Source organism: Bubalus bubalis, chromosome 15 (assembly GCF_019923935.1).
Source record: "Bubalus bubalis isolate 160015118507 breed Murrah chromosome 15, NDDB_SH_1, whole genome shotgun sequence".
NCBI classification, from domain to species: domain Eukaryota; kingdom Metazoa; phylum Chordata; class Mammalia; order Artiodactyla; family Bovidae; genus Bubalus; species Bubalus bubalis.
Genome location: NC_059171.1, coordinates 32132362 through 32156060, shown reverse-complemented (window position 1 = coordinate 32156060; position 23699 = coordinate 32132362).

Genomic DNA, 23699 nt, shown 5'->3' with positions numbered 1-23699 from the left:
AGTGCTAAAAGGAAAAAGAAAACTTACATCCCCCCATCCCAAATTTACCCAACAAAGTTATCATTTAGAATTAAAGGAGAGATAAAGAGTATCTCAAACAAGTGAAATCTAAGAGTTTATCATCACCAAACTAGCCTTATAAGAAATGTTAAAGGGACTTATTTAAGTGGAGAGGAAAAGACTAACAAGAAACAAGAAAATATATGAAAGAAATAGACTCTCTCTGGTAAAGGCACATATATAATAAAGGCAGTGGATCAGTCAAAAAAAAAAACAAAAAAAACAAGCTAGTCTTAAGGTTAAAAGAAAAAACATCCTAAAATTTAATTATAACTGCAATAAATATTTATGGAATACCAAAGTAAAAAAATATATATATTAAAAATGCAGTTGTTGTTGTTTAGTCATTAAGTCATGTCTGACTCTTTTGCAACCCCATGGATCATAGCTCACCAGGTTCCTCTGTTCAGGGGATTTCCCAGGCAAGTATATTGGAATGGGTTGTCATTTCCTTCTCCAGGGGATCTTCACAAGCCAGGGATAGAAGCCACATCTCTTGCATTGCAGGCGGATTCTTTACCACAGTCACCAGGGAAGTTTTAAAAATGTAGTGAGAGGAGTAAAAACGGAGGGTAATGAGAATTCATTTGCACTTAAAAGATTGACTTAAAATAATTACTCACACAGATACATATATATAAAGACACATTCCTATCAAATGCACATGGAATATTGTTTAACATAAGTCTCATACTAGGTCACAAAACAAGTCTCAATACATTTAAGAGGACTTGAAATCATGTCAAGCATCTTTTGTGACCACAATAGTATAAAAGTAGAAATTAATTACAAAATGAAAAATGAAAACACACACACACATGAAAACTGCTGTATAATATGCTACTAAACAAACAATGGCTTACTGAGGAAATCAAAAAGTACCTTGAGACAGACAAAAATGGAATCATAGCATCCAAAGTCTATGGTATGCAATAAATGCAATTATAAGAGGGAAATTTATAGCAATTCAGGCCTACTTTAAGAAGCAAGAGAAATCACCAATAAAAATCTAACATTTCTACACCTAAAGGAAGTAGAAAAAGAAGAACAAGCAAAGCCCAAAATTAGTAGAAGGAAAGAAATAATAAAAAATAGATTGGAAATAAAACCCAGATTAAAAACTATAAATATCAATGGGTGTAAGAGCTGGTTCTCTGAAAAGATAGACAAAATTTATAAACATTTGCCCAGACTCATCAATAAAGAGAGGATCTAAATAAATAAAAGATGAAAGAGAAGTTAAAACTAACTTCACAGAAACACAAATATCCTGATTACTTTGAGCAATGATATACCAATAAATTGGACAGCCTAGAAAAAAATGGACAAATTCCTAGAGACACAAAATTTCCCTAAGACTGAACCAAGAAGAAATAGAAACTAGATCAGCTACTAATAGTGAAATTGAATCAGTAATTTAAAAATGCTAACAAAAGACCAGCACCAAACAACTTCACAGGTGAATTCTACCAGTAATAGTTAAAGAAGAGTTAATTCCTAACCCCTAAACTACTCCAAATATTAAGGAGGAAGGGAAACTCCCAAAGATAAAACAACAACAAAACTACAAGCCAATATCTCTGATTATCATAGCTACAAAAAATCCTTAAAAAATTAGCAAACCAAATTCAGCAATGCAGTAAAAGGTTGATACATCATAAATAAATGATATTTAACCCAGAAATGCAAAGTTGGTTCAATATACCTACAAATCAATCAATGTGATACATCATATTAACAAAATGAAGGATAAAAAAATCCTATCATTATCTCAATAAATGCAGAAAAACCTTTGACAAAATTCAACATCTATTTGTGACTTTAAAAAAAGCTCAATATTGGTATAAAGGAAACGGACCTCAACATAATAAAGACCTTATATAACAATACTCAGTATATAACCATACTTAGTGGAGAAAGGCTGAAGATTTTTTCTAAGATCAGTAACAAGACAAGGATTATTACTCTTGTTACTTTTATTTAAAATAGTATTGGTATTCCTAGCCATAGCTATCAGATAAGAAAAGGTGAGAAAGGTATCCAAATTGGAAATGAAGAAGTAAAACTGTCAATATTTGCAGATACATGATACTGTATATAGAAATCCCTGGAGACTAGTGATTGGAACTAATAAATGAATTTAGTGAATTTGCAGGATAGGAAATCATTATACGGAAATCTGTTCTTTTTGTATACTAACTGCAAACTATTAGAAAGATAAATTTTAAAAAATCCCATTTGTAATTGCATCTAAAATAATAAAATACCTCTGTATAAATTTAACCAAGGAGTTGAAAGACTTGTACTCTGAAAACTATAAAATATTGGTGAATTAATTGCATAAGAAAGAAATGGAAAGATAGTTGATGCTCAATGATTGGACAATTATTATTGTTAAAATATCCATACCACCCATGATAATATACAGATTCAATGCAAACCATTTAACACCACCAATGGAATTTTTCACATAAGTGCAAAAAATTATTCTAAAATTTATATGGAATCATAAGAGACCACAAATACCCAAAGTAATCTTAAGACAGAAGAACAGAGCTGGACATGCATTATCCCTGATTTTAAACCAAAATACAAAGCTATAGTAGTCAAAACTCTATGGTATTGATACAAAAACAGACAAATCAATGGAAGAGTGTGTCCAGAAATAAACCCATGCTTATATGCTATTTTAACTTACAGCCAAGGAGCCAGGAAAATATATAAATGAAAGGCAGTCTCTCCAATAAACAGTGTTTGGGAAACTAGACAGCTACATGCAAAAGAATGAATTTCTTTTTCCATACACAAAAATAAACTGAAAATGCTTAAAGATTTGATTGTGGAAACCTGAAACCATAAAACCCCTAGAAGAAAACAAAGGCAGTATACTCTTAGGCATCAGTCTTAGCAAATTTTGGGGGCTCTGCCTCCTCAGGCAAGGGCAATCAAAGGAAACAAGCAAATGGGACTCATCAAATTAAAAAGATTTTACACAGAAAAGGAAACAATCAATAAAACAAAAAGGCAACCTTCTAAATGGGAAAATATATTTGTTATACCTGATAATGGGTTAATATTTAAACCATATAAAGAACCCATATAACTCAATATAAAAATACAGACATACCTATGGCTGATAGATACATGAAAAAATGCTTACTATCACTGTGATTCATCAAAGAAATACATATCAAAACCACAATGTGATATCACATTAGTCATATCTCAGAATGAGTTCAGTTCAGTTCAGTCACTCAGTCATGTCCGACTCGAACCGCAGCATGCCAGGCCTCCCTCAGGTCAGTTCAGTTCAGTTTAGTCACTCAGTCATATCCAACTCTTTGTGACCCCATGAATTCCAGCACGCTAGGCCTCTCTGTCCATCACCAACTCCCGGAGTCCACCCAAACCCATGTCCATTGTGTCAGTGATGCCATCCAACCATCTCATCATCTGTTGTCCCCTTCTCCTCCTTCCCTCAATCTTTCCCAGCATCAGGGTCTTTTCAAATGAGTCAGCTCTCTGCATGAGGTGGCCAAAATATTGGAGTTCAGCTTCAACATCAGTCCTTCCAATGAACACACAGGACTGATCTCCTTTAGGATGGACTGGTTGCATCTCCTTGCAGCCCAAGGGACTCTCCAGAGTCTTCTCCAACACCACACTTCAAAAGCATCAATTCTTCAGCACTCAGCTTTCTTCACCATCCATCTCTCACATCCATATATGACTACTGGAAAAACCATAGCCTTGACTAGATGGATCTTTGTTGGCAAAGTAATGTCTCTGCTTTTTAATATGCTGTCTAGGTTGGTCATAACTTTCCTTCCAAGGAGTCAGCGTCTTTTCATTTCATGGCTGCAATCACCATACTCAGTGATTTTGGAGCCCCCAAAAATAAGTCAGCCACTGTTTCAGTATTTCCCCATCTATTTGCCATGAATTGATGGGACTGGATGCCATGATCTTAGTTTTCTGAATAGCCATCATCAAAAGTGAAACAGATACTACTAAGTAATGGCAAGGATGTGTAGAAAAGTGCACTATTATGCACTGTTTGTGGGAAAATAAACTGCTGCAGCCACTATGGAAACAGTAAGAAGTTTCCTCAAAAGATTGAAAATAGGACTTCTATATCATCCAGCCATTCCACTTCTGGGTGTTTATTTGAAAATTAAATTGCAGTGTTATTTACAAAAGCCAACTATTGGAAGCAACCTAAGTACTCATGGAACCAAATACTTATCAAGAGATGAATGGATAAAGATGCAGCTTATGTGTGTACAATGGTGTATTACTCAGCCATAAAAATGAATGAAATATTGCCATTTCAACACCATAGGTGGACTTAAAGGGTATTAAGCTAAGTAAGTCAAACTAAGTCAAATACAGAATGCAGTATCATTTCACTTACATGTGAGATCTAAAAACAAAACAAATGGACAAACAAAACAAACCCATAAATACATAGAACAAAGAAGTGTTTGCCACAGGGGTGGAGGGTGGGGGATGGGTGAAGTGGGTGAAGGTGATTAAGGGTATATATTTTCATTTATAACATAAGTCATGGGTTTGTACTATACAACATATTGAATACAGTCAATAGGATTTAAATAACTTCACATGAGAGTTACTAGACCTACTGTTGTGATCAATTTGCAATCTATATATAAATGTTGAATTACTATGTTTTGTATCTGAAACTAATATAATACTATAAGTTAACTGTAGTTCAATTAAAAGAAAAAAAGAGGGTGAAGTTTAGTCCTAAAGCCAATTTCATGCTTAATGGGGAAATATTAGAAATATTCACGTTAATATCAGTGCAAAATAAGACTGTCTTCTTTTACCTCTTTTTTTAAAAGAGTTGTAATTAGAAATATATTAGGTTGCAAGTAATAGATCTGATTACTTTTTTATATATATCTCAGACCACAAGAGATTAAGCTTATAGGGATTTTTCTCAAATAAGAAATCTGTGTAGAAGTGGCTGTTTTGGTTCAATATCTTCGTAGTTTGGGAGCTGACCAAAAGTTGTATAAGTTTAGTGTTTTGATATATATTGCATCTGTCCTCCAAATCTGTTTTGTTTAACAAACTTAGCCTCTCACCAATAATATATGAAAATGCCTATTCCTCCCAAACAAAACGAAACCTATTATAGGTTCCTTATATTTTTCTTTATATAATTCGGACACTTGAGATTAAATGGTATTATTTCAGAGTTAGTATAAAACTCCAAACAAGTGACAAAGAAATGAGTAGATTATTTTAATTACCAGTCCACATGAACTCAATTTTTAATTATTTCTCATTTTTCTAAACATCTTGTTTTCTTTTGCTGTTGATGTCTTTTACAAAATAAACAGATAAATTGTTAATGTGTTCCTCACACTTAAGTCTAAGATTGATTATCATTGTTGATACTAATTCTCAGGGCTTCCATTACAATGTTTATATTTAATTTAAAATGTTCATTGAATAAAAATGATATAAAAGTCAAATTTCAATTTACAATTCTGTACATTTATACATATCTTGCAATCTAAAAGATTATCAATTTCCATAAGAGACAAAAATAATATCTATAGAAATTTAACATAGAGTAAATTCACTACTGATGCTTATCAGTTGTGATATTGATACAATGATGAGAAATGTTGCTTTAATAAAAGCAACATCAAAGGACATGCTTGAGAATTGTATCTGAAATCCATGAGTTTGCCTAAAGCACAGAACTATACTTCTATTGGGGGCTACTCAGGTGGCTCAGGGGTAAAGAATCTGCCTGCGATTCAGAAGACTCCGTGGGTTCAACCCCTGGGTGAGGAAGATTCCCGTGGAGGAGGGCATGGCAACCCACTCCAGTATTCTTGCCTCAGAGAATCCCATGTCAGGGTACAGTCCATAGGATCACACAGCGTCAGACACGACTGAGACCACGGAGCATGCAGGCCTCCTTCTATCTGCTTTTAACCTCATGCTAAACTGTGGCAGTCATAATAATAGGACAGGTATGAAAGGTTGGTTATATTTTAAAACGCACTAAAATCAATACCTAATTAATAAAGTAATCTATGATTATTAAAATTAAATATATTCCTATAAATACTTCCTAGTGTATTTTTGTTAACATCTATGTATTCATTTCACCTTTTGGGAATGAATAAATTACAGTTAAATGTTTCCCCAGTTAGATTTGTAGAAAGGGGAATTTCCAGTTTTTTGATGGTCACAAGCAGTTAAGATGCAATTATCCTAATCCAAGCTTTCTGGAACATTACTGAGCATATGAATCACCTAAAGATCTTGTTGAGTTTGAGTGAACTCCGGGAGTTGGTGATGGACAGGGAGGTCTGGCGTGCTGTGATCCATGGGGTCGCAAAGAGTCGAACATGACTGAGAGACTGAACTGAACTAAAAGATCTTGTTACACTGTAAATACTGACTCAGCAGGTCTAAACTATGCCCTAAGATTTTGTGTTTTACATAAGATCCCAGCAAGGTGCCCTTGCTGTTTTTCCAGATCATATTTTAAGTAGCAAGATATAGTTCTATGCGTCCAACACAGCAACCACTAACCACATGCTATTAAAGCACTTAAAATGTAATGAGCCTGAATTGAGTGAATTATGAAAAAGGCATAAAGAACTTTAAAGCTCTTATTAATAATATTTATATATGTGAAATAATGTTGTGCCAACATATTAAAATTAATGTCACCTTTCTTATGTTGACTAAAAAATTTATAGTTATGTATTTATTCCACATGATATTAAATGGTGCTAGTTTAGTTGTGGGATTTGACTCCAAGCTATTATGGGGAATAAAATAAATTTAGAGAAAACTAGTTAAGATCTAGATTTTTTTTTTTAATCCCTACCATGAAACAATCTGATACAAAAGTCACAGAGCTCAGGAATCAAAACAAACACACAAACAAATGAAAATAAAACAATCCTGCATCAACTAAGATTTTATATAAAGATTTTCATCTTTTCTTTAATGCTTAAACACAATTTGAGATGCCTACAGAGACACACAGATCACCACATCTGTTTCCAGAATGCTCAATCTATCCGTTGAATTTCGTTTGAATAGATGTAAACAATTTCTGATATAACTAGATGTCCTAGTGTCATTTATTTAATAATATTTTTCTATCTCATTGTGTTATAGTGTCACTTCTAACTGTATTATTCCAAAGATGGGATTATGTTGACTTGTTATGTTTATCAATACTTGATGAAATAACAACAGTTTTAATTACATTTTGCTTAATTGATATTGACAAACATATTGTATAACAACTGCTCCTCTGTATTTTCATTTTTATATATTTTCTGTTCATTTGTATCTGTTTATTCTTCTAGTCTTTGATGAAATTTTAAACTATATTTTATTTTCCAAAGCTCATATACCCTGTTCTCTCCCACCTATCCAACTAGAAAGAAAGCAGTTTTGCACTTTGAATAAAATTTCATTAAAGTTACAAGTGAATAGAAAATAATTGACAATTTCATGTCAGTCATTGAATGCATTCAGGAACATGGCATAATTCTCTATGTCTTAAAAGTGATGGAAAATATATATACACTTTAGAACCATTAGTGTTAGTCACTCAGTCGTGTCCAACTCTTTGCTACGCCATGGGGTGTAGCCCTCCAGGCTTCTCTGTCCATGGAATTCTCTAGGCAAGAATTCTGGACTGGGTTGACATTCCCTTCTCCAGGGGATCATCCCTACCCAAGGATCAGAACCTTTAGATAGACATTTTTACATAAGTCCTGCATAAGTCATGTAATAGAAGTTAAAAAATTTGTATATTGTGGTTTTATCAGTGAATAGTATTTTTTCAGTAAAAATATTATTTATGATTGTTGGAATGCAGTAAGTCTACTGCACACAAACCTTCAAAGATGTGAACTTGCATTCACATGTCCAGTCACGTAAGCCCACTTGTCTGGTATACACTGTCATGTGTGTGCTTTCTCTTAAGTGGTATGCTTTGTGTACACTACTGTACAGTACTGTATAGTGGATAGTAGTAGGACTGTATCTTTTTTTGTTGTTGTCGGTCTTGCTATGCAGTATGTGAGGTCTTATTTCCCTGACCAGGGATCTAACCTGCTCGCCTTGCACTGCGAAAGTGCAGGATCTTAACAGTATCTTTATTTCAAGCCCATGATGTCTGGAAGCAAGCTTAAAAGCAGTGGTACACCTCATTAGAACTGATTCAAATGTATTCTTTTTAATGGCTGAGTAATACTCCATTGTGTATATGTACCACAGCTTTCTTAGCCATTCATCTGCTGATGGACATCTAGGTTGCTTCCATGTCCTGGCTACTATAAACAGTGCTGCGATGAACATTGGGGTACGCATGTCACCAGTCCAGGTTCGATGCACGATACTGGATGCTTGGGGCTGGTGCACTGGGACAACCCAGAGGGACGGTATGGGGAGGGAGGAGGGAGGAGGGTTCAGGATGGGGAACACGTGTATACCTGTGGCAGATTCATGTTGATATATGGCAAAACCAATACAATATTTTAAAGTTAAAAAATAAAATTAAATTAAAAAAAAAATAAAATCAGTAGTATATAGCTGATTGTATTAGTTGGATACCTGGGCTATCTCTGTTGGGCTTACAAACAAATTGGACTTACAAATGTAATCTTGGAAAGGAACTCCTAGTATGTAGGGAACTTACTTGTACATGGAAACTTTGTTGTTGTTGCTGTTCAGTCACCCGGTCGTGTCTGACTCTTCATGACCCCATGGACTGCAGCATGCCAGGCCTCCCTATCCCTCAGCATCTCCCAAAGTTTGCCATTACCCAAAGTTTGCCATCACCCAAAGTTTGAAGTTCATGTCCATTGCATTGGTGATGCCACCCAGCCATCTCATCCTCTGGGGCCCTCTTCTCCTTCTGCCCTCAATCTTTCCCAGCATCAGCGACTTTTCCAATAAGTCAGCTGTCCAAATCAGACGACCAAAATACTCGAACTTCAGTTTCAGCATCAGTCCTTCCAACGAGTGTTCAGGGTTGATTTCCCTTAATATTGACTGGTTTGATCTCCCTGCTGTCCAAGGGATTTTTAAGAGTCTTCAGCACCAAAGTTTGAAGGCATTAATTCTTCATCACTCTGCCTTCTTTACCGTGCGGCTCTCACAGCTGTACGTGACCACTGGGAACACTATACAGACTTCTGTCGGCAGAGTAATATCTCTGATTTTCAACACACTGTCTAGGTTTGTCATAGTTTTCCTGCCAAGAAGCAATCACCTTCTGATTTCATGGCTGCAGTAAGTGTCCACAGTGAATTTAAAGCTCAAGAAGAGGAAATCTATCACTACTACATTTCCCCCTTCTATTTGCCATAAAGTAACGGGGCCAGATGCCATGATCTTAGAGTTGTTTGTTTGTTTGTTTGTTTAGTCTTAAGCCGGCTCTTTCACTCTCCTCCTTCACCCTCATCAAGAAGCTCTTTAGTTTCTCTTTGCTTTCTGCCATTAGAGTGGTATCATCCACATATCTGAGGTTGTTGGTGTTTCTCCCAACTATCTTGATTCCAGCTTGTAAGTCATCCAAACTGGCATATTTTTCGTGATGTGTTCAGGACATAGGTTAAATAAACAGGGCTGCCCTGTCGTACTCTGTTCTCTATCCTGAACCAGTCAGTTGTTCCATACAGGGTTCTAACTGTTACTTTTTGACCTGCAAACAGGTTTCTCAGGAGATAGGCAAGATGCTCTGGTATTCTCATCTGTTTAAGAGCGTTCCACAGTTTGTTAATGATTCACACAGTCAAAGGCTCTAGCATAGTCAATGAAACAGAGGTAGATGTTTTTTTCTGGAATTCCCTTGCTTTCTCTATGATCCAGCAAATTTTGGCAATTTGATCACTGGTTCCTCTGCCTTTTCTAAATCCAGCTGGAACTTTTGTAAGTTCATGGAAGCTGCTGCTAATGCTAAGTCACTTCAGTCATGTCCAACTCTGTGTGACCCCATGGATGGCAGCCCACCAGGCTCCCCCATCCCTGGGATTCTCCAAGCAAGAACACTGGAGTGGGTTGCCATTTCCTTCTCCAATGCATGAAAGTGAAAAATGAAAGTGAGGTCGCTCAGTCGTGTCTGACCCTCAGCGACCCCATGGACTGCAGCCTTCCAGGCTCCTCAGTCCATGGGATTTTCCAGGCAAGCGTACTGGAGTGGGGTGCCAACTGATGTTTAAATATTGCTTCTATACTTGGCTACCTTTTTGACTTCTTAAGAGTGAATATTTTCAGTGTGTGGATTATGCGAGAGACCACCATATTATTCACAACTGATCATAATTTGCCTTCCTTTTCAAAACTATATTTTAATTAGATAGGACATAAAAAGAACTTACATTTTTATGAGGTAATTTCTAAAACTTTTGTGAAAACATGAATAAAGAACATGAAATGTTCTAGAAACACAAGCAGCTATATATTAATGAACCAACACCCAACTCAGGCCATAACAGAAGAAACAGAAAAATAACCCAAGAAGTAAAAGGAAAGTTATAAATGTATGAACTAGACACAAAAGCCACAGAAAGATCTGGAAATACCAATAATTGGTTCATCAAAAAAAAAAAAAAAAGAAACAATGAACATATAGTAAATTTTTTCAAGGGAAAAAAAAAACAGAAAACACAATCAATGTTGGTAATGAAAAGGTACATAAACTACAGTTAATATAAATTACAATAGTAAATATTTAAGGCAATAAAAGTTAATCTTTAGGTGGAGTTGCCATGTTCCAAGAAAATGACACAAACAGAAACACAAATGAAAGCAAAACTGTTAAAACAAAAACTCCAGGTGACAATTTAGAAAACTAAATTTAACCTGAGATCAAAAACTTATTTCTCATATTAGACACAAAAATTGCACACCATATATTTTACTACATTAAGTCTAAGACCATAAAAGTGAAAATACATACATATATATGCAAGGGAAATTTTTCATTCAAATATATAAGGAAAATATTAATGTGGAAAGCAGAAAATATGATTAATGTACAAACTTGACAAATTTATAAATAGGAATTTAAGGGAAGAGGAGGCACTGATGATCTTTAAACACATGTGATGTTTCTCAACTTTTAGGAGACTTTAAAAAATGACAACTTATATCACAATGAGATATCTCTTCACTATTTCCTGGTGAAGCTCAAGGTGTATCTACCTGATACATCAACTCCTCTATAATTTTTTTGTACATGCCCACTAAAAAAATAGTATATGTTTATAGTATCATTGTTCAGAATGAACAATGGAATGCTCAGTGAAAATATAAATGAATCTCCAATAACAAGTTTGTACAAAAGAATGGATTCACAGATTTAATTTGGTATGACTCCATTTATTTAAAATTCAAAATGAGCAAAGTTTAACTAACATGAAATCACTTTTTCCAGATATCTTTCTCTTGTGTGGTTCCTGGTTAAGTTGAGCTACAATGGAACTTTTCATGAGATTTAAAAATACATCAGGAGTTATTATTTCTGAAGGACACCCTAGGTTAGGCCAGTGAGGGATAAAAGCAAAGGTCCTGGCAGGGCGCTTTTTATGGAGGGTCAGTCCTACTGAACAATAACATCCCAGGTCCACTGCAGACACCTGGCCACAAACTCACAGAGACAAAGCCCCAAGAGCCAATAGCTTTCCTTTGACTATTGTACCAGGCCTCTTTGTAACTGAACTCTAGCTGTTGGACATGCCTTGCTTCCTGCAGACTCTGATATGTTAGTAATACCAAACATGGTAAATTATTTTTTTTTTCTGATCCTTTTTGGAGTTCTTTACTTCCTCTCATTATTGCATAAGGTCCAATTCTTATAATAAAATTCATTTTCCATAATATCCATAGTGGTTTTCCTTCCCTATCTGAAACCTTACTAATTAACATATATATGTAATTTTAAAACTATGTAGAAAAAAATGATTATAACTAATATAAACTTGGGGCTGTGGTTATTCTTCAGAAAAGAGGGAAGGGTAATACTGGGACCAATTCATGGAACACTTTGGACATAATACCAATACTCTATACATGTATCTTGTCCTCAAGGGGGAATATTTTATATAATTTTTGTTTCATTCTTGTATTTAAAGCATGCATATATTTTTCATATGGTGTTTTTATATTATATATTACAACTCATTAATACATTGACAAGTAGACTTCTACTGTTTACTATCTGGAAAAATTTTTTTTAATGATCCAGTAAGAAAGAACAAAGTGTAAGAAATAACTGAAAACAAACTTCAATTGTGACATCTATGAAATTCAGACTAATCTATGAAATCATTGACTCAAGGTCTCTACATGGATATCTAATAACGATTTCAAACTGTGCTCAACAGGGACTTCTCTGGCAGTCCAGTGGTTAAGACTCTGCCTTCTAATACATGGGCTGCTGGTTCAATCCCTGGTCAGGGAGCTAGGATCCCACATGCCTTGCAGCCAAAAAACCAAGACATAAAACAAAAGCAATATTGTAACAAATTCAATAAAGATGTAAAAAAACTGTGCTAAATACACTTTATTTCAATCCTTCCACCATGCAAATTCTATTCCTCCTTCATAACACACTCTTGACGAAGTAATTTTCTATTTGGTTAATATCAACTGTATTGTGGTTGCTTAGGACTTAAAACTAGTTTTTCTTAACCCCTCTCTCTTACTCATCACTCCATCAATCCACCAATAACTATTGGTGGCTCTGCCTTCAAATACATCTGGAATGTATCTTTAGACTCTTCTGTGACCAAGTGTAAAACCACATCATCTCTTACTCTAACTATGGCAATAGTTTCCCAGCTACTCTATCTCAGTTCATTCTGGTCCCATAATCTACTTTATACACAGTGGTTTAAATCTTCCTTTAAAAACAGAAAGCAGCTAATGTTTCTCTTTTCTGAAAATTCTTGACTTTAATTTGAACTAAACTATTGAAATCTCTGACTTTGGAAAACGCTAACTAATATACCAACTTTTCCCTTTGCAGAGCAGTTCTCCGACATACTTCCTTCTTATATAGATCTCAGTATTGCTTTCTGAGGAACCCAATCTGAGACTGTCTAAACCCTGGGCATGCACTAAACATCATTGATAAATTTCTTAGTTATTATAGTTCTTTAAAGGCAATAAATATATTTAAAAATATTAAATTGTCTCATCCTATACAAAAGTATATGCAAAGTAAATGTCTTGAACAGTATCTTTCAATGTTCATGACTATTAAAACCTGCTAACTCTCTGGCTTTTGAACTTTATTCATTTTATATTTCATTCATTATAAAGATCATCTTATTCTCCTTTTAATCATCTTCTAGATAATATTCATTCACATTTATCTCCTAATCCTACTATGTTTGTCATTGCCAATCATGCCCTTATATTTATATTTCTGTGAAAATTTATAAAATCTAAAACAAATTCAGTTCAGTTCAGTGGCGCAGTTATTTCTGACTCTTTGTGACCCCATGGAATGCAGCATAGGAGGCTTCCCTGTCCATCACCAACTCCCGGAATTTACTCAAACTCATGTCCATTGAGTTGGTGATGCCATCCAACTATCTCATCCTCTGGTGTCACCTCTCCTCCTACCTTCAATCATTCCTAGAATCAGGGTCTTTAGCAATGAGTCAGTTCTTTGCATAAGGTGGCCAAAGTATTGGACTTTCAGCTTCAGCATCAGTCCTTCTAATGAATATTCAGACTGATTTCCTTTAGCATGGACTGGTTGGATCTCCTTGCAGTCCAAGGGACTCTCAAGAGTCTTCTCCACAGTTCAAAAACATTAATTCCTTGGCACTCAGATTTCTTTAAAGTTCAACTCTCACATCCATACATGACTCCTGGAAAAACCATAGCTTTGACTAGATGGACCTTTGTTGGCAAAGTGATCTCTTTGCTTTTTAATATGCTGTCTAGGTTCGTTACAGCTTTTATTCCAAGGAACAAGAGTTTTCATGGTTGAGGTCACCATCTGCAGTGATTTTGGAGCTCAGAAGATAAAGTCAGCCACTGCTTCCATTGTTTCCCCATCTAATTGCCATGAAGTGATGGGACCAGATGCCATGATCTTATTTTTCTGAATGTTGAGTTTTAAGCCAACATTTTCACTTTCGTCTTTCACTCACTTTCATCAAGAGGCTCTTTAGTTCTTTGCTTTCTGCCACAACAGTGGTATGATCTGTGTATCTGACATCATTGATATTTCTCCTGGCAATCTTGATTCCAGCTTGTGCTTCATCCAGCCCAGCATTTCATGTGATGTATTTTGCAAAAAAGCAGGGTGACAATATACTGTCTTGATGCACTGCTTTCCTGATTTGGAACCAGTCTGTTGTTCCCTGTCCACTTCTAACTGTTGCTTCTTGACCTGCATACAGCTTTCTCAAGAGTCAGGTCAGGTGGTCTGGTATTCCCATCTCTTTAAGAATTTTCCACAGCTTGTTGTGATCCACACAATCAAAGGCTTTGGCATAGTCAATAAAGAAGAAGTAGATGTTTTTCTGAAACTCTTGCTTTTTCAATGATCCAACGGGTATTGGAGATTTGATCTCTGGTTCCTCTGCCTTTTCTAAATCCAGTTTGAACCTCTGTAAGTTCACAGTTCATGTACTGTTGAAGCCTGGCCTGGAGAATTTTGAGAATTTTGCTAGTGTGTGAGATAAGTGCAACTGTGCAGAGTTTGAACAATGTTTGGCATTCTTTCTTTGGAATTGGAATGAAACCTGACCCTTCCTGTTTGTGGCCACTGCTGATTTTTCCAAATTTGCTGGCATATTGAGTGCAGCACTTTCACAGCATCATCTTTTAGGATTTGAAATAGCTCAACTGGAATTCCATCACCCCCACTAGCTTTGTTCATAGTGATGCCTCCTAAGGCCCATTTGACTTTGCATTCCAGGATGTCTGGCTGTAGGTGAATGTTCACCCCATTGTGGTTATCAGGGTCATTAAGATCTTTTTTGTACAGTTCTGTGTATTCTTGCCACCTTTTCTTAATATCTCTGCTTCTGGTAGATTCATACTGTTTTGGTCCTTTATTGTGCACATCTTTGGATGAAATGTTCCCTTGGTATCTCTAATTTTCTTGAAGAGATCTCTAGTCTTTCACATTCTATTGTTTTCCTCTATTTCTTTGCATAGATCACAAAGAATGACTTTCTTATCTCTCCTTGCTATTCTTTGGAACTCTGCATTCAAATGGGTGTGTCCTTCTTTCTGACCCCATGGACTAGCCCATGGAATTCTCTAGGCCAGAATATTGGAGCGGGTAGCCTTTCCCTTTTCCAGGAGATCCTCCCAACCCAGGGATCGAATCCAGGTCTCTCACATTGCAGGCATATTCTTTCCAAGCTGAGCCACAAGAAAACCCCCCAATAAAGCATAAAACAAATTAGATCCTTTCATTAAAACTATGCTTTTAAAATAGTGAATGAATTAACACACTGGTTATCACTATGAAAAGTGTTAGTCGCTCATTCCTGTCCAGCTCTTTGGAACCCCATGGACTGCAGCCCACCTGGCCCCTTTGTCCATGGAATTCTTTAGGCAAGTATACTTGATTTGGTAGCCATTCCCCCCTCCAGGGGATCTTTCCAACCCAGGTCTCCTGTACTGCAGGCAGATTCATTAACACCTGAGCCCCCAGGGAAACCCTGTGTATCACTATAAAATTGTTCCAAGATAACCTGTAAAGGTTTCTGTAGTTTTATTTATTTATTTTTTGGGGAAAATGGGCACTGGATTAGAGACATAGAAAAGATTGTGAAAGAAAAAGACAAAATGATTACTTTCTCATTTTGACTAAGTATTTATAATAGTGCTCGTGTCGAATATACATTTCCTATATATATATATTACAGGTATTTGGGGCTGATAAGATGGATATTACAGTAGCCTTGATTTTGTTCATTTTCATTGTCCTGGGGTCTCCAACTCCCATCCAACCCCCTAAATTTTTTAGTTTTTCTAATTTCCCTGGTGGCCTGCAGAAAGCAGAGATGATAAGAAATAAAAAAGGTAAATATGGTGAATAAGGAAAAAATAGGTCTTGTCCCTGGCTAATCTGATTTCTTAAAATAATTAGGGATACTTGTAAGTCTCCAGGACTTATGACAAGTCCTTTAAAAATATGACATTCTCCAATTTGATTTTGACAGTCATCTTTATGTCATTGTTGTATTTTATAAAAATTTTAAGAAAGGTAGAGCATTTCCAAATTATTACAATTCACAATACAGTTTCCATTATGAATAGCTTAGAAATAAAGAATTATATAATAAATCTCCAAAAACAGATTAGAAAGTTGATATGTTGGCAAAAACAAAATAAGATAAAAACAAACAAAATTTTAGTTTTGATTCCAACAACACTTGCCTCATATCTACTTCCTCTTTATTGTTCTGGAAGATTAGGAACTCTGTTCTCTTTTATCTATGGATTGTAATGAGGGTGTATTTTCCTACAAAGGTATATTTTACAAACAGAAAATAACCATATTTTAGACTAAAATATATATGTTTTTAATGGTAATTCCTTTGCTAAGTATATTTATCTCTGGTCTTATTACAAGACATAAAATACCACAGGAACATCAAGTAAAAAAAAAAACTGAGGAGTTCTTTCAATTGCCTCTGCTAATAATTTCTAACACAATGACTGCATTCTACTCAGATTAAAATTTGAAGCACCCTGAATCAAATGACATGCAAGAGAGATGAGCAATAGATGTTCAAAGACTTTTAAAAGTTATTGCTATTATAGTATCTGACTTGGATTGTCATATTGATTACAGTTGAACAATGAAATATACCCACAAGCAATCATACGTATTTTAGCTGATGATTCACTTTATAAGCTTCTGTTCTCTTTCATAAAGTATTCAGTTTAGGACTTTGATTTGACTTTCTACGTTTTCTCTTTTCTTTTAATGACAGTCTAGAATACTAAACCTTCATATCAAACCCCTTGATTAACAAGGTGCTATTTTAAGCAGTGGCTTATAATAAATGTTATACTGCATCTCTGCACTTACTACAAACAGTTCAAAATATATGTAACACAAAACCACATAAGCATTACAGCAAAACTTCAGAATTTCCTCTTTAATTCTTAAAATCATCTTTAAAATTAATTGAACTAAAAAAAACTATAAATCATGCAATATTTTGAATATATTAAAGTCTTCTTTCATGTTACTAATAAATATATTTATCCCATACTTTGCTCATTTTTGCCTGCACACTTCTGTGTTTTTTTCTTTTGCTAGAGATAATATGAAATGAATAAGTAATTAAGAACAAATTAACTTTTAAGTTGCTGAATAAAGGTTCATGAACAAAGTGTAGTTTTATGTGGTTTTTATGAAATACTGTAGGGAAGTAGCCTTTTATGAATGTTAGCAATCTTGCTAGATTCTGAGGACTATGGGAGAGAATGCACAGCGGTAATGCAGAGTGGAATGAAAAGATGGCTGTAAGTTCTTTGAGGGTAGAAACTTGCTCTTCTACATCTGCATATATTAAGTGTATATCACAGGTAATCGCTTTGTGATGCAAAATAGATTATGCTCTAAACATTCTGAATAATTACAGCAGTTACAAAGGAGGAGGTACTATCAATACATTGGTATATTTCCAGAAAAAAATATTTAGATCTGCATGTTCATTAATCAATTTCTTATGAAAGAAACATGAACAGCATAATGTTCATGAAAGAAACTATTTACTTATATAACTTGTCCCACTCCAGTCTCTCTCTCCTTTGTAACCAATATCAATCTATAGCTTCGACCTGCCAATTCTTCACAGGTCTATTTCTGAAGGTCCAGCATTTGGAATATCATATGTAAAAAAACAATGATTAAAATAAAAATCTTAATAATGCTTGCTATCATTAAGTGTATGAAAGTGACTTGAGAGAATTTTTCCAATCTCACAGAAAGCCAGATGAATGAGGTTCTGACCAAGTTAATACTGTCAATATTGGGTTGACCCAAAAGTTCATTCATGTTTTTCATATGTCTTACAAAAAAACCCTAATGAACTCTTTGACTGACACAATAAATGTAAAAAAATGAGGGAAAATGAAATAGTCATAAAAATTCCAATAGGATGTATTTTGAATATCAAGGAAGAAAAAGAAACTCTTGGATATTACTGCATGACTTTCATATTCATTTTAGGAAAGAATCCAATATAAGATAAAATAAGATTTTATTTTGCTATCATATATTTTTCAAAAAAATCTATTCAAGAAAGCATCAAGTTATGATATTTGCCCTGTCCATAATTTTAAAACATAGGGAGAGTTATAATAATATTTTATTAAGGACAAACATAATAAACTATTTTTATATTTTCTAGAGTTATTTAGGGGGAAAATATTCTCATCAAACTTTTAAAATAACTATTCAGTAAAATATTTTAATACCTATTTTATTTCAAATTCATTTGCCTTACATATCCTAATTTATTATTAAATATTTTACATTGTCAATACTTTCTTACATTTTGTTAATATCAGCTTTGCCTATCAGTGAGGACTTTTGGATACCTATCACTTGATTTAAATTCTATTTTTAAAAGAATTCCCAGACTAAAAACCTATTTCTTCTGGACCTATTTTTTTTTTCAGATTAACACACATCTATAGAAGTCTGTGTGTCAGGACATATATAAATAAATGAGGAATTATTTATTATTTTATTTTAAAATAAATAAAAAAGCCTCTCATAAATAAAATAATAAAATAGTCTCTTGCTATCAAGAAATTTAGGATCTACTAGAACAAAATCGCGGAGAAGGCAATGGCGCCCCACTCCAGTATTCTTGCCTGGAAAATCCCATGGCTGGAGGAGCCTGGAAGGCTGCAGTCCATGGGGTCGCTGAGGGTTGGACATGACTAAGTGACTTCACTTTCATGTATTGGAGAAGGAAATGGCAACCCACTCCAGTGTTCTTGCCTGGAGAATCACGGGGACGGGGGAGCCTGGTGGGCTGCTGTCTATGGGGTCGCACAGAGTTGGACACGACTGAAGGGACTTAGCAGCAGTAGCAGAACAAAATCGATAATTCATGTTAAATGCCTGCTGCTGCTGCTGCTGCTAAGTCGCTTCAGTTGTGTCCGACTCTTAGCGACCCCATGAACTGCAGCCCACCAGGCTCCTCCAGCCATGGGAATTTCCAGGCAAGGGTACTGGAGTGGGGTGCCATTGCCTTCTCTAGTTAAATGCCTAGGCAGTCCTATTTCAGTCTCACAGTGCTATGAAAACACACAAAAAGGAAAATCTACAAAATCCCCATTATTTATAAAAGTCAGACAAAAGAATCCTGCTACTAAAATATGACATCAATATCTCTGCATGAATATACTATTGAACTCTCCATTAAATATATATCATACAATAAATTCATAACTTTTTATCTCCAAACATCCAAACCAGCTCTTCCAACTGTAGACTTCTGAACTTCCATTATCAATACCAAATTTTATCAAATCCTTGTACCAAAAAAGTTAATTTTGTTTCTTCCTGTTTCTTCACACTACTCCATATATCAGGTTAGTTTAAAAAGTATCTTTTTTGCTCATTCTTCCCTTCAGTTCACTGTTGACTAATCATTCTAATTCTAAATTCCAGTGTTAAACATTATTCTAGGTCCTCACAGTGTGATAAATTCATTAACACAACAAATGCATATTGAATACCTATTAATTTATATATAAAATACTATTGATGTTACATGAAAAGGACAAAGAATCATATTTCTTACTGTTTTTCATATAGCAAAATTGTGATAACTTGGAAAAGAGATGGCTCAGAAAGGACCTAGCCATTGATGAAAAAATAAAAACCATAATCTGGGGTGTAATATTATAGGCAGAAGCAACAATGCAGGGAAAAAAGACTCAGATAAAGTTTATTCAGCTCTATTCCTCATCTAATCTATACAGATATAGTCTGAAAACATTTATTTACTACTTAATCTAATTATTAAATTATACATCTCCCAGCTCTTTCTCGTCTCATTTCTTTCTTAAAATATAGCACTTTACTTTGGAGATATTTCTCTGGAGCCACTTCTCTTCAAGTTGTTTATTTGGAGCCTTCTCTCTTCAAGCTGATTGATTTATGGGTCTGATATAAAAATAGTATGATTAATTGATTAACTAACTATAATGGCAATCTGAGTTAACAACATTTGCCTTATGAATTATCTTATTTCACAGTGTCCTCCCTTATGAGATTCACTGTCTTTTGCTAGAGATAATTTCCTAAGAAATGATGTGTGGGAAAGAAACCATGCTTTTTTTCTTGCATACAGGAAAGTGCATTTTATTTCACATAGCTCTTTGAAAATAGATTTTAAAGGTATAAAATTGATGCATCAAGATTATCTGCTTTGGCAACTTAGAAATGTCTAAGTTTTTTCCAATGTCTTCTGGAGTGCAGTTTTACAGATTAGAAATCAGATGCTGGATAATTTTCATTATTTTTCTAGGATTTTTTGGAATATCTCTTTATCCTCAGAAGTTCTGAAATATAATTATGATCTACATGTGACTTATTCTACTCTTTAAAATTGGTTGATTTTATTAGTATTTTCAGAGATTGAAATGGCAACCCACTCCAGTATTCTTACCTGGAGAATCCTGTGGACAGAGGAGCCTGGTGGGCTGTATCCATAGGGTCGCACAGAGTTGGACACAACTGAAATGACTTAGCATGCATGCATGCATTAGTATTTTCATACATACATTCATAAACACATACATGAATTATTGTGGGTAATAATTACATAACTCACATTTTAATTTCATGAACAGTTTATCAAGAATAATTTAATAATCTATAAAATATAAAATTTCTTTTATGAAAATAATAGCCCTTAATTATATGTAATAATTTTAGGCAATGTTTGCATAGTACATCTTCTATGGGTTTGTGCTTTATACTCTCTACAGTACTGAAAATAATTATCATGTATAATAAATACTAAACAAATGCATTTGTGTTAAAATATAACGTAGCAGTGAGGAATAGAATTATTTATTTATAAACTGCACAGCAGTTTATATAATTTAATCTATTATAAATCAATAGTACTGATTATTTTCAGTTGTGAAGAATCTGTATAGAGATATTTAATATGTTTCATGTTGATGATACTAATATTATTATATACTATTAAAATCTTCTAGCATTTTTGATGCTTTTTAGAAACTCAGAATTCTGTTTTCAGTTATATTCACAAGTCAAATCATACTCTTTTTTGTATTCATTACATATATGAGGTTTAACTCAAGGTAGTTTTCTCTGCTAGTATTGTCAATTTTTTTCCTTGATCTATAAGATCAGTATGCAAGGCTATGTCACTTTTCCACTGCACATTAATAATCAAAGAGTAGTTTTTCCAGCAGGAGGTGTGTCAGGGCAATTTGACAAACAGTGCTTTGAAGGATCATGACCTTGGAGGTCTCTGGCAAGCCAATTTCTGAATTTGACAAGGCTGTCAGATTGAATTTCAAAGAATAGTATATTAATGTCCATGATTAAGACTGGAGATACCGTATGCAACGGTTTTTATATTTTTAATCAGATTATAATCAGATAATAGGGTCCATACACAACCAATTAGAGTCAAAATTGCCTAATGAAAGGCGCATGGTGTACAGAAGAATATACATTTGTGCCTTTGCTTCCATGTGTGTTTTTTATTAGTGTTGAGAAAGCCACAGATATGGTTTAATTTTCACCAATTTCAATTTTACAAGATGATTAAAATACTTAGTGGCTATGTTATTCAAATCACAAGCTTTGCCACTGCAGAAGGCAAAGCTGTGTGACAGGAAAAGTTAAAGCTGAGACTGTTAGCTTAATCTGTTAGGATCAAATCCAAGCAATTTTAATTTCCTGAAGCAGAAGTGATATTAAGACAAGTGGATGGTAAAGACACTGTGTTGAAACTTCAAACAAAAGAGCATGCTTATAGGGTACTTAAGTTATTTTGATGATAGACTGATAAAATAAATTATTTTTATTATAAAGGACACATTGTTATTGTTTAGTCACTAAGTTGTGTCCAACTCTTGAGACCCCATGGATTCTAGCCCACAGGGCTCCTCTGTCCACAAGACTGCCCAGGCAAGGATACTGGAGTGAATTGCCACTTCCTCCTCCAGGGGATCTTCCCCACCCTGTGATTGAAGCTGTGTCTCCTGCACTGGCAGGCAGAAGCTTTACCATTAAGCCACCTGGGAGGACCTATAAAGGCCATATGCCTAGGCAAACTCTTAAACACATACATACATATAGTTTACATTCACAAGATCAACCATTGTTCCTACATAGCTAATATCAAAAGATTAATATTTGGGGAGAAAACTATTGTTACACAATCTTGCATTTTACAGAAAGATTTTTACTTAGGGAGAATAATTTATGGAAGCTAGTTTTAAGAAGGTATTTCTCTTGTATACAGGGTCATAAAGTTCATGCATAGTCATACTGTTATTCAGGTTATTCAGCTGTTATCCAGGCCAATAAAAGTATTAAAATAGAGGTTGAGTCCAATTCCTAGATCAATATTGATACATAAAACATCAAATTTATTTTAATAAATTTAACAATGACAGTGAAATTACAGATATTCAACTGGTCACATTGTAAAAGTAGAAATATTGTCCATTCTACAAGAAACATAAAAAAAAAAGACAGGTGTTGTACAACAGTCTTAAAGAGAAAATATTATTCATGCACCTTAAAATGCTACCCTTCCATTTTACTGTCATTATCATAATGATATTTCTGGTTAAATCTCTAAGCTATACCTCCATTTGTATTTGTTTGATGTTCTTATTTAATTTCTACTTTAAAAATACAACTTGAGAATGGAGTTTATTTATATACTTAATCAATTTAACTATTTATTAAGTTTATACCATGTGTCCGAATCCTTGCAATGTTGTTGTTTAGTCAATAAGTCTTATCTCTTTTGTGACGCGATGAACTGTAGACCACTAAGCTCATGTCCTTGAGATTTCCCAAGCAAGGATACTGGAGTGGGTTGGCATTTCCCTCTTCAGGGGATCTTCTCCACCCAGGGATCAAACCCACATTTCCTGCATTGGAAGGCAGATTATTTACTGCTGAGCCATGGTAGAAGCCCCAAAACAATGGATATAGAACCTTATATAGTTGAATCAGTATCCCTGGCTTCTTGGAGCTTATAATGTATAGGAGGAGACAAGTACTATGCAATTGTAATTTCAGTGTGGTGCATAGCACAAAGGGAAAAAATGACATTCTATGATAGAAATAGAGAGGTGTATAGGTAGGGATCATTTCTGTAAGGAATTGCTATTGTCACTGAGATGTGAAGGAATAAACAGACATTAGGTGATAAAGGAAAAGGACTCTAAGCAGAAGGCATGGCACCTACTCTGGGGTGGAAAGAAGTTTGGGAAGTTGAATAAAGTCAAGGATGCCACTTTGGTTAGATTGTTCTGAATAAGAATATAAAAGACAAAATACCCTGAAAAAATAATCAGAACAGCTCATGTAGGGTATCACAGGAAGAGGA